Source organism: Capsicum annuum, chromosome 7 (genome assembly GCF_002878395.1).
Source record: "Capsicum annuum cultivar UCD-10X-F1 chromosome 7, UCD10Xv1.1, whole genome shotgun sequence".
Taxonomy (NCBI): Eukaryota; Viridiplantae; Streptophyta; class Magnoliopsida; order Solanales; family Solanaceae; genus Capsicum; species Capsicum annuum.
Window position 1 is genome coordinate 167,847,220 of NC_061117.1, and position 5,533 is coordinate 167,852,752.

Below are 5,533 nucleotides of genomic sequence, written 5' to 3' on the forward strand. Positions count from 1 at the left end.
ATCAGTCGTAACCCTATGTCGGGTTTTTTAGGATTTAAGTAGGGGGTTCTGGACATTTCCCTGCTTAATTTAATAAGGGACCACAACTTCTAATACACTTAGGAGATTATTTACCCTATTATTTCTCTCTCAAAAACTTAGAATCTCTTCCAAAATATATCATAATTCTCTCAAGAGCTTTTGGGGCAAAGAGCTAGGGGTTCAACTAAGGGATTACTTTGGGGCTTGTCTTGGTGAATTCATTCCATCAATATTCTTGGTTTAAAGCATGATTCTCTTCCCTACTTGTAATTTAAATTAAAGGCATGGTTATATGTTGATTTCATGGTTTTTACTTTTGCATGATTTTGGTTTTCAATCATTGATTTTAGGGTTTTAATGTTAAAGGCTTGATTATGATTTCTTATAGTTTCTATTATGCTTTCTATGCATTGATGGTGGTTTTGAATAATGGAATTGCATGGTAATGGTTTAAGGGTAATAAAATTTGGTTTTGGTTGTACTATACCCCCAAGGTGTTTGATAAAATGCCTGTAAAGATATGTTCATTGCATTGACTTATGTTAATGGAACTCTTGCTGGTTTTCAGCTTATATATGAAACCTTAAATATTTTTCAATGGTTTACAAATGTTAATGGCTAATTGGTAATGCTTGTGGAAAACATGGTAGTCTCCCAAGAGGTTAATATGGTAAACAGAAAGGGAACCGAGAGTCCCCTTAGGGTGTGTTTGGTATGATGGAAAATATTTTCCGTGGAAAATGTTTTCCTGGAAAATAAGTTAGTTTTCTACTTATTTTCTCATGTTTGGTTGGTGAGCGGAAAATATTTTTTCAAAAAATATTTTATGATGTTTGGTTGGTAAGTAGAAAATATTTTTTAGAAAACACTACTAACTGTTAACTAGTATATCATTGCCTCTAACAACTCAACAATTTGTAAGAAATAATTTAAGCATAACAAATAATATCAATATCGAATACTAAAATACTACAATCACTAAATTTAAGCAACTATTAAATAGCAAATATAGGAGACACTTTTCAACATTTTGTCAGGATAATTTCAAGATACTACAATCAATAGAAATATCATGGAACGACAAGCTTATTCAACTTCGTGAAACAAGTTACATCGATGTCAAAATGAAATATGCAATTAGAAAAAGTAACATAGGTAAGTTTTTCTCTATGAATATGAAAATAACAATACATTCAACGAATATTGGAAATAGAAAAAAAATCAGGTTTTACTTTTTTTATTTCAAGAAGTGAAAAATTGAAGCAAAGCACAGTGAAAATATTTTTGAGTAATGTAAATTTTTTGAGTCATGTGAATATGAGTGTTGTTGGGGTGGGGAAAAGGGATGGGGCTGGGGTCATAAGTCTCATTTGTCATTTTTTGGAAAATGACTTCCCTTGACCCATAAGGAAGTCATTTTCCATCAAATGGAGAAAAATGAGTTGTTGTGGAAAATATTTTCTGAACATTTCATTACAACCAAATAAGGGAAAATTGGAAAACATTTTCCAAAAAATATTTTCCATCATACCAAACACACCCTTAATCTAAATAGTTTGGCTATGGGTAATGCTTGCAAGTATAGTGGTATGACGCTACCACTGGTTTATAAAATAGCCTTGGTAAATAAATGGATAATTAGATTATTTGGACAAGGTTTTAATTAGGAATTAATTGTGGTATCTGTAAGCTAAGCCATGGAAGGTGGCGATCCCAAGGGGATCAAAATTGTAAACTTATATTTGCTAATATGAAGGGTCTTCAATGTCCATGTGCGAGTGACACATTTATAATGAAGGGGTGTACTATCATCCTAGGGTTATTGACTGGTTGTACAGCTACACGCACCAGGACCCTTTCAGCAGGGGGAGCTGAACCCATATGGCCCATGGATGGTAGGACGGCTAAGCTACACGACCCAGGTTAAGGTCTTAAATGGCAGGCTAAACTCGGTCCCATATCCCAGCACTTAAATATATGTATGGTTGTTTGCATTGGATGGTTTTCACTTGGTTTTGATAATTTTTATTACTTTATCCTTATCCCGAGATTCATGGTAGTGTTCACCCACTAACCCATCTACTGGTGGATGTATACCCATGCTATGTAGGAATCGGATGTTCGACTCTTCCTTCATAGTACTTGATTGGAGGAAAACTTATTGGACAGAAGTGGTGATCTTTCATCCTTTTGAAAGTCATTATTTCATGTTGGATATTCTTGGACTTTCTATTTTCCTTTTAGATATTAGTTTTGGTCATGGTTAGGGGCACGTCCCAACCAAATATTTGTATTATTTTAGATAAAGGCTTTGTGGTACTTCTGGGAGTTGGAATGGGCAGGATCGATATTGGTGCCAGCCTTAGCATTGGAATAAGCTAGGAAGCTGGCATCATCAAACATAATTCTTATTGTTCTATCATATTACATTTTGGGTTTGACTTTCGTATTATCTTTTGATATTGTCCTTGATCTGGTTTGGTATGGTTGGTTAGTTTGTCATGGACATACTTGGTTGGGTCGGTCATGGTTGTGACCCTATCCCTAAGTCTTCATGAGAGCATTGTGCAATCTTATTATATGATCGAAATTCAGCTCATCTAATGTTGTATAAGGTGGTTGGGTAGGGTTAAGGGGGTGTCCTCAATCCTAGGTGGACTTGGGATCCCATTAAGACAAGGCCCCAGTTTGGGTTGTATCAAGTAGGTATCAAAGCCTAGGTTCATGGTCCATTGGGAGTCCACAAAGCCGTACTGAGTAGAGTCTCTTTTAGGGGTATGTAGCACGCCATATTCATAAGGGAGAGGCTGAAAAAATCTAGGAATGTTTCCCTTTCTTGGTATTCTTTATTCAATCTTGACTTCTTAGTCTTGGAATCTCCTTTAATCCTTATTTTTTCATCTTTCAGATCATGCCTCTTAGATCTAGAAGATAAGAAAATTCTTTCATCCCATCTAGGGATAATGCTAAAGAAGTACCTCCTACGTCTAGAGTACATCTTTGATCTCATGGTCCTGTTCTTGATTGTACTATATTTCCTCCTATTCCTCCTACTTCTCTTTAGGTCCCTCAGGGCAATGTGACAAATGCAGAGTTTTGTCAGTTTATGCATCCTATTGCCCAACTGGTTTCTGCTCAAGATGAGTAGGGTATGGCAAGTATTGTATCTATTGAGGCTGCTAGGCTTGAAAAATTTATGAAGATGGGTCCTCCAATATTTATGGGAGTAAAGGTAGAGAAATACCCATAGGACTTTCTTAATGAGATAGAGAATATCTTTTGGGTAATGAGGGATACTAATATGAAATGAGTAAACTTTATAGCTTATCAACTCAAAGAGGTTGCTTATCTATGGTATAATGAGTAGGAGAGAGATAAGGGTGATGTAGAAGAGGATAGTTTGTAGGAGGCCATTTCTGATAACTGTATGGATCGGTTTGTTCCTTAAGAGTTTTGAAAAGCTAAGATGGAGGAGTTTGTGAACCTCATGCAAGGGAGAAAGTCTGTGAAGGAGTATGATTTGAAGTTCCATTAGTTGTTGAGGTATGCTCCTAATTTGGTGGCTGATATGAGGTCGAGAACAAGGAAGTTCATTTCTGAGCTAAATCGAGATCTAATTCTGGAGAGCAACACTGCTTTGCTTATGAGGGATATGTAAATGTCGAGGCTGACTATTCATATGCAGCAGGTTATGGATGAAAAGAGAAGGCAGGTGGAATATGGCGGCAGGCAGGCTAAGCGGGGTAGGTTTTCTAATTAGGGAGGTGCCCAGTCTTAAGGTGGTAGAGATAGTGGGAAATGGCAAAAAAATAATTAGGGGAGTTCTAGTTCCTTCGCTACTGCTAGTGCTCCTTAACCCCAACAGTTGGGCGACAGGCATCAGTATAGTAGTGATAATTCTCAAGCACATGGAGCCCAGTCTCAGTCAAGCAGAGGTTAGTCTATTTATTCGTGTCCTCCTTATAGGTTTTACGATCATCCTCTTTAGGGATTCTGAGAGAAAGGTAGGGATAAGTGCTTTCAGTGAGGCTAAGTAAGTCATCTGCTCAGGTATTATCCATCTAACAAGGTTTCTATGGGGGAGAATAAGATTTTTGTGGCTTCATCTTCTGTTTCTACTCCTGGTAGTATGGAATCTGCTTCTATTACTGCTCCTAGTTCTAGTGCTTGTTAGAACAGGTTGTATGCTTTGGCATCTCGATAGGAATCTAAGGCATCACCTGATATTATTACCGGTAGGTTACAACTTTTCTCTCGTGATGCGTATTATTTTCTTGATCCAGGTTCTACCCTTTCCTATCTGACTCCTTATGTAGCTGTGTTTTTTGGTTTTGATCCAAAAATTATTTTGAATCTATTTTCTATTTCTACCCCGATGGGAGATCCGATAATTGTTGAATGGGTATATAAGGGGTGTATGGTATCTATAAGTGGTAGGCAGAATTTGGCAGATCTATTTGAGTTGGGTATGGTAGATTTTGATGTAATCTTGGGCATGGATTAGTTGCATTCTTCTTATGCTAATTTTGATTGTCAAACCTATAGGGTCATCTTTAGGTTACTTGGAGAGCAAAAAATAGAATGGGAAGGTTGTTCCTTAGTGCCTAGGGGGAATTTTATTTCTTATCTTAGAGACCAAAGGTTAATCTCTAAGGGTTATCTTTATCACTTGGTCTGGGTTAAAGATTCTAATTCAAAAGGTTCTCCTTTGTCTTCGATCCCTATGGTTAATTAGTTTCTAAAGGCCTTTCTAGATAATTTTCTAGGTGTTTATCTAGATAGGGAAATAGAGTTTGGTATTGATTTGCTTTCGAACACTTGTCCAATTATTATCCTAGTGTTTCCCCATGGGGTGCACTGGTGTTGTTCATATGCAAGAAGGATGGTTCTCTTCGTATGTGCATCGACGACAGGCAATTGAATAAGGTAACGGTCAAGATTAAGTATTCTCTCCCTCAGATAGATGATCTATTTGACCAGTTCCAAGGTACAAAGTTCCTCTCTAAGATAGATCTTTGGTCTGGGTACCATCAATTGAAGAATACGGAGGTAGATATCCCTAAGATGGCTTTTCGCACAAGGTATGGGCATCATTAGTTTTTTGTGATGTAATTTAGATTGACAAATGCCCCAACGACATTTATGGATCTGATGAACAGGTTGTTTTGGCAGTATTTAGATCTCTTTATAATTGTGTTTATTAATGATATTCTGATATATTCAAAGAGTGAGGTGAATTATGCTAATCACCTTCGTGTGGTGTTGCAAACCTTAAGGGAACAATGGTTGTTTCCTAATTTCTCTAAGTGTAAGTTTATATAGAATGTTGTAACTTTCTTAGGTCATATCATTTCTAGTAAAGGGATCATGGTAGATTCACAGAAGGTGGCTATGGTGAAGAAGTGGCCTAGGCCTGTTACTCTATATGATATTCGGAGATTCCTAGGTTTAGCCGGGTATTACAGGTAACTTATGGAGAGCTATTCATTGATAGCTTTTCCTTTGACTAAGT